Genomic DNA, 9,614 nt, shown 5'->3' on the forward strand with positions numbered 1-9,614 from the left:
ATATCTAACTGTTGCCTAAAGGTAGTGTTATTTTCATTCTATATGTTATATGTTAACATTATTTAAGGCTGTATGTCTCTCACCCCTAGCTCCTCTATGGTCATACCCACATTACTAGTACACATTATTTGCCCTGGTTAAGCCTCTCTCCTCCCTTTCCCGCTGGTACTTGTTGCCTGCGGGTCATATCCCTCCTCCTTTTCCTGCATTGCCTATAGGTGGCACTCCCCTAGGAGAGGGGCTCACCCTGAGGTCCCCTAGGCCCTAAATAATCTAATGCCCCCCTCCACACTATACAACTTTGTGGAGTACATCTTGACCACTCTCAAATTACTCTCATGGCTCTAGCATGTGTATATACGTTTTCAGGCCCCCTCTATAGGATTATAAAGGATTGGATGAGCATGGTTGTGTTTATATTAAGTAATAATTCTTCAGCTCCAACTAAACTTGCTCCTGGTGCTGACACACTAACTGGCTCCGCCCTCCATCCCCCCTCCCCCCTATTACATTTTGAGCGGCTCTCGTCTGCTGCGTCCCCCTTCCCCATAAATCTATAGAGTCACCTCCTCCCTAGTCTTACCCTTATCTGAATAGATACCTTACTCTTCTTTGTATACAGCTAGGAGAGGACCTTTTTCACTTATATTATGTTTATGATACTCTACAACAAAACTGAAGTCTTTATATGTGATAGCCCACATTTTATGGTTATGTTTGAGATATTAGAATGCAATACTCTCCCAACCGTGATGTGTATACATGGACTTGTAAATGTTTTGGGGCATACCCTATATTCTGTATTTGTTTATGACTTCAATAAAAAAATTATTAAAAAAAAGCAACAAAAAAAAAAAATAGAGTTAAAAACCTAAAATATGTCTATACAGCCTTTTTAATAGAGTCAATTTTATGTTCTCTCAAAATACTAAAAATTACAGACATTAATGTGTAGACTATTTCTAAAAAAAGAAAGTATGCCCAGTGGAAAAATAAAGAAATTGTGCAATATTTTGAATTATAAATATTATGCACAATTGATAATTAATGTTGTACACACCAAAAATTGACATGATGGCTGTGTTTTAAATGTATATAAAAAAAATTAAAATAAGTCATGTGTCTACAGTTATCAAATGAAAAATAGGATAATTTAAATAAATAATACATTTTAGAATAATTAATTTTTTTTACCTGTACCTCTACCAACACTTGTTTCCGGGGTGCTGGTCCTGATATCTGGAAGTGTATCAGCTGATAACAAGGTATGGCTAGATGTTGATATGCTGCGAATCAATTGTCCAGTAAGGCCACCACCACTTGTCATTGACGTTCCTGAGGAGGTTGACGGAATGGCTGAAGCATGATCATCACCACCCCTAGCCGTCACCGATTGTGGTCGAGCTGTTAAAAGATAAATGATAAATAAAATTATACGTAATTCATGTTTCTATAACTCCAAAAATAATACACTATAAATAAACTGTTCAATATTTCTATTGGTTATTGAAAGGGACAGTCTAGCACACACAAAATTATCCAGGTTGAAGAAATTGAATTTAATAGTAAACAAAGGATAATATCTTTATATTAACCTTTGTTTATTAGTAAAAAAAAGGTTAATATGTTTATATTTCATCCCCTTTCAATTAAAATTTTAGTTAAAGACATTATAACATTTTAAAGACACTCAAGGGTGTTTGTATTGAAAATATTTGTAAAAGCTTGTTCACACATAATTGAATGCATTACCTTATTATGATTAATTGTAAAAGAAAGAGTCATCTGCTCATGTGCTAATGAAATGACAAGTTAAAAGACAGAATTCCATTCACTATAATTCTTTTGTTTTTTAAAAGATTACATAACCTCTGGACTATTCTTTTATGTAAGACGCCAAAGTCTAGACTGTTATTTTAATACTAGCATTGTAGACAAATAATGATTAATCCACTGTAAAAACAATCTAATGAGAAGATTGTTATCTATATATACATATATATGAAGAATTTTTAGTTATTTAAAAAACAATTAATAAAGTTTTAAAATATAATACAAAATGGTTTGATAATAGAATAATCATTGAAATTAAAAATAAAACAAAACAAAAAAAAATGTCTATATTTTATTAGGACATTTCATAGTTTAGTGTGTGTGTGTGTATATCTGCATATATAAGTGTATGCTATGTAGTGTGTGTATCTACATGTATAAATTTAATATAAGAATTGTGAGTATCTGCATGTATAACTGAATATCTGCATGTATTGTGAATATCTGCATGTATAGTGTGTGTGTATATGCATGTATTAAGTCTATACTATGTAGTATGAGTGTGTATCTGCATGTGTAAGTGTATGCTAATAGTGATGTTGCGAACCTAAAATTTTGCGTTCTCAAACGGCGAACGTCCGCAAAAGTTCGCAAACCGGCGAACCGCCATAGACTTCAATAGGCAGGCGAATTTTAAAACCCACAGGGACTCTTTCTGGCCACAAAAGTGATGAAAAAGTTGTTTCAAGGGGACTAACACCTGGAATGTGGTATGCCGGAGGCAAACTCCCATGGAAAATTACATAGTTGATGCAGAGTCTGGTTTTAATCCATAAAGGGCATAAATCACCTAACATTCCTAAATTGTTTGGAATAACGTGCTTTAAAACATCAGGTATGATGTTGTATCGTTCAGGTAGTGTAAGGTTTTTTTTTTTTTTAAATGTACACTACTGTTTTAGCAGATATGACTTGCACTGGTGTGACACTGTGCCCTGGCAGAACCAGGAACGCACATGTGTGAGGGAAACTGACTGCTATTATTTCACAGTAAAAAAAAGGTTGTTGTTTTTTTTAAATGCATGTACACTACTGTTTTAGTAGATATGACTTGCACTGGTGTGACACTGTGCCCTGGCAGGACCTGGAGCGCACACATGTGAGGGAAACTGACTGCTATTATTTCACAATAAAAAAGGTGTTTTTTTTTAAATGTATGTACACTACTGTTTTAGTAGATATGACTTGCACTGGTGTGACACTGTGCCCTTGCAGGACCTGGAGCGCACACGTGTGAGGGAAACTGACTGCTATTATTTCACAATAAAAAAGTTGTTTTTTTTTAAAATGTATGTACACTACTGTTTTAGCAGATATGACTTGCACTGAAGTGACACTGTGCCCTGGCAGGACCTGGAACGCACACGTGTGAAGGAAACTGACTGCTATTATTTAACAGTAAAAAAAGTTTTTTTGTTTTTTTTAAATGTACACTACTGTTTTAGCAGATATGACTTGCACTGGTGTCACACTGTGCCCTGGCAGGACCTGAAATGCACACGTTTGAAGGAAACTGACTGCTATTATTTCAAATTAAAAAAAGGTTGTTTTTTTTAAAAAAATGTACACTACTGTTTTAGCAGATATGACTTGCACTGGTGTCACACTGTGCCCTGACAGGACCTGAAACTCACACGTGTGAAGGAAAATGACTGCTATTATTTCAAGTTAAAAAAAGTTTTATTTTTATTTTAAATGTACACTACTTTTTTTAGCAGATATGACTTGCACTGGTGTCACACTGTGCCCTGGCAGGACCTCAAATGCACATGTGCGAAGGAAAATGTCTGCTATTATTTCAAATTAAAAAAAGTTTTTTGTTTTTTTTTAAATGTACACTACTGTTACACCAGATATGAGTGGTGGCACTGGGCAAGTGGGCACAGTATACGCTGTGAGCCTGAGCTGGCAGGCAGGCTGCAATTAGATTACACAGGGAAAAAAAAAAAAGCAGACTGATGTTCTAGCCCTAAAAAGGGCTTTTTGGGGTGCTGTCCTTACAGCAGAGATCAGATAAGTCCTTCAGGACTGTAGTGGACACTGAATACACTAGCCTAGCTATCGATTTCCCTATTAAATCAGCAGCAGCTACACTGTCCCTCCTCTCACTAAGGCCTAGATTTGGAGTTTTGTCGGTAACGACCCGAAAAACTAACGCAGGCTTTTTTCTGGCCGCACCATAAAAATAACTCTGGTATCGAGAGTCCACATAAAGGCTGCGTTAGGCTCCAAAAAAGGAGCGTAGAGCATTTTTAACGCAGCTTCAACTCTCGATACCATAGTTGCTTACGGACGCGGCCAGCCTCAAAAACGTGCTCGTGCACGATTCCCCCATAGGAAACAATGGGGCTGTTTGAGCTGAAAAAAAAAACAAACACCTGCAAAAAAGCCGCGTTCAGCTCCTAACGCAGCCCCATTGTTTGCTATGCGGTAACCCTTCCTACGTCTGCACTTAACACTCTAACATGTACCCCGAGTCAAAACACCCCTAACCTTACACTTATTAACCCCTAATCTGCCGCCCCCGCTATCGCTGACCCCTGCATATTATTATTAACCCCTAATCTTCCGCTCCGTAAACCGCCGCTACTTACATTATCCCTATGTACCCCTAATCTGCTGCCCCTAACACCACCGACCCCTATAATATATTTATTAACCCCTAATCTGCCCCCCACAACGTCGCCTCCACCTGCCTACACTTATTAACCCCTAATCTGCCGACCGGACCTGAGCACTACTATAATAAAGTTATTAACCCCTAATCCGCCTCACTAACCCTATCATAAATAGTATTAACCCCTAATCTGCCCTCCCTAACATCGCCGACACCTAACTTCAATTATTAACCCCTAATCTGCCGACCTAATCTCGCCGCTATTCTAATAAATGTATTAACCCCTAAAGCTAAGTCTAACCCTAATACTAACACCCCCCTAAGTTAAATGTAATTTAAATCTAACGAAATTAATTAACTCATTAAATAAATTATTCCAATTTAAAGCTAAATACTTACCTGTAAAATAAATCCTAATATAGCTACAATATAAATTATAATTATATTATAGCTATTTTAGGATTTATATTTATTTTACAGGTAACTTTGTATTTATTTTAACCAGGTACAATAGCTATTAAATAGTTAAGAACTATTTAATAGCTAAAATAGTTAAAATAATTACAAATTTACCTGTAAAAGAAATCCTAACCTAAATTACAAATAAACCTAACACTAGACTATCAATAAATTAATTAAATAAACTACCTACAATTACCTAAAATTAACCTAACACTACACTATCAATAAATTAATTAAATACAATTGCTACAAAGAAATACAATTAAATAAACTAGCTAAAGTACAAAAAATAAAAAAGAACTAAGTTACAAAAAATAAAAAATTATTTACAAACATAAGAAAAATATTACAACAATTTTAAACTAATTACACCTACTCTAAGCCCCCTAATAAAATAACAAAGCCCCCCAAAATAAAAAAATGCCCTACCCTATTCTAAATTACTAAAGTTCAAAGCTCTTTTACCTTACCAGCCCTGAACAGGGCCCTTTGCGGGGCATGCCCCAAGAAATTCAGCTCTTTTGCCTGTAAAAAAAACATACAATACCCCCCCAACATTACAACCCACCACCCACATACCCCTAATCTAACCCAAACCCCCCTTAAATAAACCTAACACTAAGCCCCTGAAGATCATCCTACCATGTCTTCACCATACCAGGTTCACCGATCGGTCCAGAAGAGCTCCTCCGATGTCCTGATCCAAGCCCAAGCGGGGGGCTGAAGAGGTCCATGATCCGGCTGAAGTCTTCATCCAAGCGGGCCAGAAGAGGTCTTCCATCCGATTGAAGTCTTCATCCAAGCGGCATCCATCCGGAGCGAAGCGGCAGCATCCTGAAGACCTCCACCGCGGAACATCCATCCTGGCCGACGACTGAACGACAAATGACGGTTCCTTTAAATGACGTCATCCAAGATGGCGTCCCTCGAATTCCGATTGGCTGATAGGATTCTATCAGCCAATCGGAATTAAGGTAGGAATATTCTGATTGGCTGATGGAATCAGCCAATTAGAATCAAGTTCAATCCGATTGGCTGATCCAATCAGCCAATCAGATTGAGCTTGCATTCTATTGGCTGATCGGAACAGCCAATAGAATGCGAGCTCAATCTGATTGGCTGATCGGATCAGCCAATCGGATTGAACTTGATTCTGATTGGCTGATTCCATCAGCCAATCAGAATATTCCTACCTTAATTCCGATTGGCTGATAGAATCCTATCAGCCAATCGGAATTCGAGGGACGCCATCTTGGATGACGTCATTTAAAGGAACTGTCATTCATCGTTCAGTCGTCGGCCAGGATGGATGTTCCGCGGTGGAGGTCTTCAGGATGCTGCCGCTTCGCTCCGGATGGATGCCACTTGGATAAAGACTTCAATCGGATGGAAGACCTCTTCTGGCCCGCTTGGATGAAGACTTCAGCCGGATCATGGACCTCTTCAGCCCCCCGCTTGGGCTTGGATCAGGACATCGGAGGAGCTCTTCTGGACCGATCGGTGAACCTGGTATGGTGAAGACAAGGTAGGATGATCTTCAGGGGCTTAGTGTTAGGTTTATTTAAGGGGGGTTTGGGTTAGATTAGGGGTATGTGGGTGGTGGGTTGTAATGTTGGGGGGGGATATTGTATGTTTTTTTTTACAGGCAAAAGAGCTGAATTTCTTGGGGCATGCCCCGCAAAGGGCCCTGTTCAGGGCTGGTAAGGTAAAAGAGCTTTGAACTTTAGTAATTTAGAATAGGGTAGGGCATTTTTTTATTTTGGGGGGCTTTGTTTTTTTATTAGGGGGCTTAGAGTAGGTGTAATTAGTTTAAAATTGTTGTAATATTTTTCTTATGTTTGTAAATAATTTTTTATTTTTTGTAACTTAGTTCTTTTTTATTTTTTGTACTTTAGCTAGTTTATTTAATTGTATTTCTTTGTAGCAATTGTATTTAATTAATTTATTGATAGTGTAGTGTTAGGTTAATTGTAGGTAATTGTAGGTAGTTTATTTAATTAATTTATTGATAGTCTAGTGTTAGGTTTATTTGTAACTTAGGTTAGGATTTCTTTTACAGGTAAATTTGTAATTATTTTAACTATTTTAGCTTTTAAATAGTTCTTAACTATTTAATAGCTATTGTACCTGGTTAAAATAAATACAACGTTACCTGTAAAATAAATATTAATCCTAAAATAGCTATAATATAATTATAATTTATATTGTAGCTATATTAGGATTTATTTTACAGGTAAGTATTTAGCTTTAAATAGGAATCATTTATTTAATAAGAGTTAATTAATTTCGTTAGATTTAAATTATATTTAACTTAGGGGGGTGTTAGTATTAGGGTTAGACTTAGCTTTAGGGGTTAATACATTTATTAGAATAGCGGCGAGATTCGGTCAGCAGATTAGGGGTTAATAATTGAAGTTAGGTGTCGTCGATGTTAGGGAGGGCAGATTAGGGGTTAATACTATTTATGATAGGGTTAGTGAGGCGGATTAGGGGTTAATAACTTTATTATAGTAGCGCTCAGGTCCGGTCGGCAGATTAGGGGTTAATAAGTGTAGGCAGGTGGAGGCGACGTTGTGGGGGGCAGATTAGGGGTTAATAAATATAATATAGGGGTCGGCGGTGTTAGGGGCAGCAGATTAGGGGTACATAAGGATAACGTAGGTGGCGGCACTTTGCGGTCAGCAGATTAGGGGTTAATAAGTGTAGGCAGGTGGAGGCGACGTTGAGGGGGGCAGATTAGGGGTTAATAAATATAATACAGGGGTCGGCGGTGTTAGGGGCAGCAGATTAGGGGTACATAAGGATAACGTAGGTGGCGGTCGGCAGATTAGGGGTTACATTTTTTTTTTCGAGTGTCGGCGATGTGAGGGGACCTCGGTTTAGGGGTACATAGGTAGTTTATGGGTGTTAGTGTACTTTAGAGTACAGTAGTCAAGAGCTTTAGAAACCGGCGTTAGCCCAGAAAGCTCTTAACTACTGACTTTTTTCCTGCGGCTGGAGTTTTGTCGTTAGATGTCTAACGCTCACTTCAGAAACGACTCTAAATACCGGAGTTAGAAAAATCCCATTGAAAAGATAGGATACGCAATTTACGTAAGGGGATCTGCGGTATGGAAAAGTTGCGGCTGAAAAGTGAGCGTTAGACCCTATTTTGAGTGACTCCAAATACCGGCGGTAGCCTAAAACCAGCGTTAGGAGCCTCTAACGCTGGTTTTCACGGCTAACGCCAAACTCTAAATCTAGGCCTAAGAATGCAGGCTCCGAATGAATCTAAAATGGATGCTGTCCAGGAGGTGGGAGGGTCTGGGAGGGAGTGTCTGCTGCTGATTGGCTGGAATGTGTCTTGTGACTGTATCTGCGTGTGTAATGTATACTGTAGCGTGTGTGTATCTGCATTTGTACGTTTATACTATGCAGTGTGTGTGTATATGCATTTTTATAGATTTATAACAAATATATTATTACATGTCAAATTAGGATACTAATATCTAGCACTGTATCTGCAAACGTTAATTTAATACAGAGCTCACATAGCTATACTAGTGGTTTGAGCTTGGTTTGATTTGATGCCTAAGTATTAAAGGGACATTAAACACCAAAATATTTTTTTCATGAGTCAGATAGAAAATATAGTTTTAAAGTAAATTCTAAAATACTTCTATTATCTAATTTGATTCTTTCTTTAGATACCCTATTTTTAAGAAATAACAATTCATATAGGTGAGCCAATCAGACGAGGCATCTATGTGCAACCAGCTAGTAAGCATATCTAGATATGCTTTTCAGCAAAGGATATCAAGAGAATGAAGTAAATTAGATAAAAGAAGTTAATTAGAAAGCTATAGAAAAATTTAGCTTGAATAGGCCTATATTTTACATAATCAAAATTGTTGCCAATAAAAATGTATTTGACAAAATATATTTAAATAACTATTTGGATAAACCGACTCTACTAGATAATTACAATATGATCATCATTCAATTAAAATACTACTAATTAATTAGAGTTATTAAATGTTTTACCTCTTAGGTCGCTATCACAATCATCTGTAATACCGATGATTACTTCTGGGCCTAGACGCTGAACCAGTCTCTGTTCGTAATCGGTCAGATCTGCGACATAAGCTGTTCCACCTCCGGGAGCACGGGAAGAATTTTTTTCTTTTACCAATTTGGCTTTGGCAAATATTTTAATATCGTTGTACCGTTTCTTTATCTGGTCAACGTCCTTTTTCCCAGGTCCCTGAGCACTGACAGCATTGCTGATACGAGTCAAGATACTTTTTTTCCTGAGACTCGAAGTTTGCTTCACACGACAACCAAATAAATAGTTATACGAGTCTAGAACCATATCGACAAGAACCAGGTTCTGCTGGTGTGAGAAGTGTGGATTCTTCGATTTGTTTGTCTGTGAATCCGATCGAGAAGTAGCCATACTTAATTTATCAATAAAAATAAAAGTCACTAAAGCTTCAGGTTCGGGAATTATGAAGTCTGACAAAATCAATAAATGATAATTTATATAGTGCTGCAATATGTTCCCGCGACAAATGTGACGTTTCTGACACCTACAGTCACGTGGAACAAACATGACTGACAAGTTGTAAGCAAACACATACAAAAGAGAAACTCTGTTACGTTTTGCAATATGTAGTTAGTAACTACTAATGTCCCGACAGTGCTGTGGATAAATTGTCAAAGT

Source organism: Bombina bombina, chromosome 2, assembly GCF_027579735.1.
Source record: "Bombina bombina isolate aBomBom1 chromosome 2, aBomBom1.pri, whole genome shotgun sequence".
NCBI lineage: Eukaryota > Metazoa > Chordata > Amphibia > Anura > Bombinatoridae > Bombina > Bombina bombina.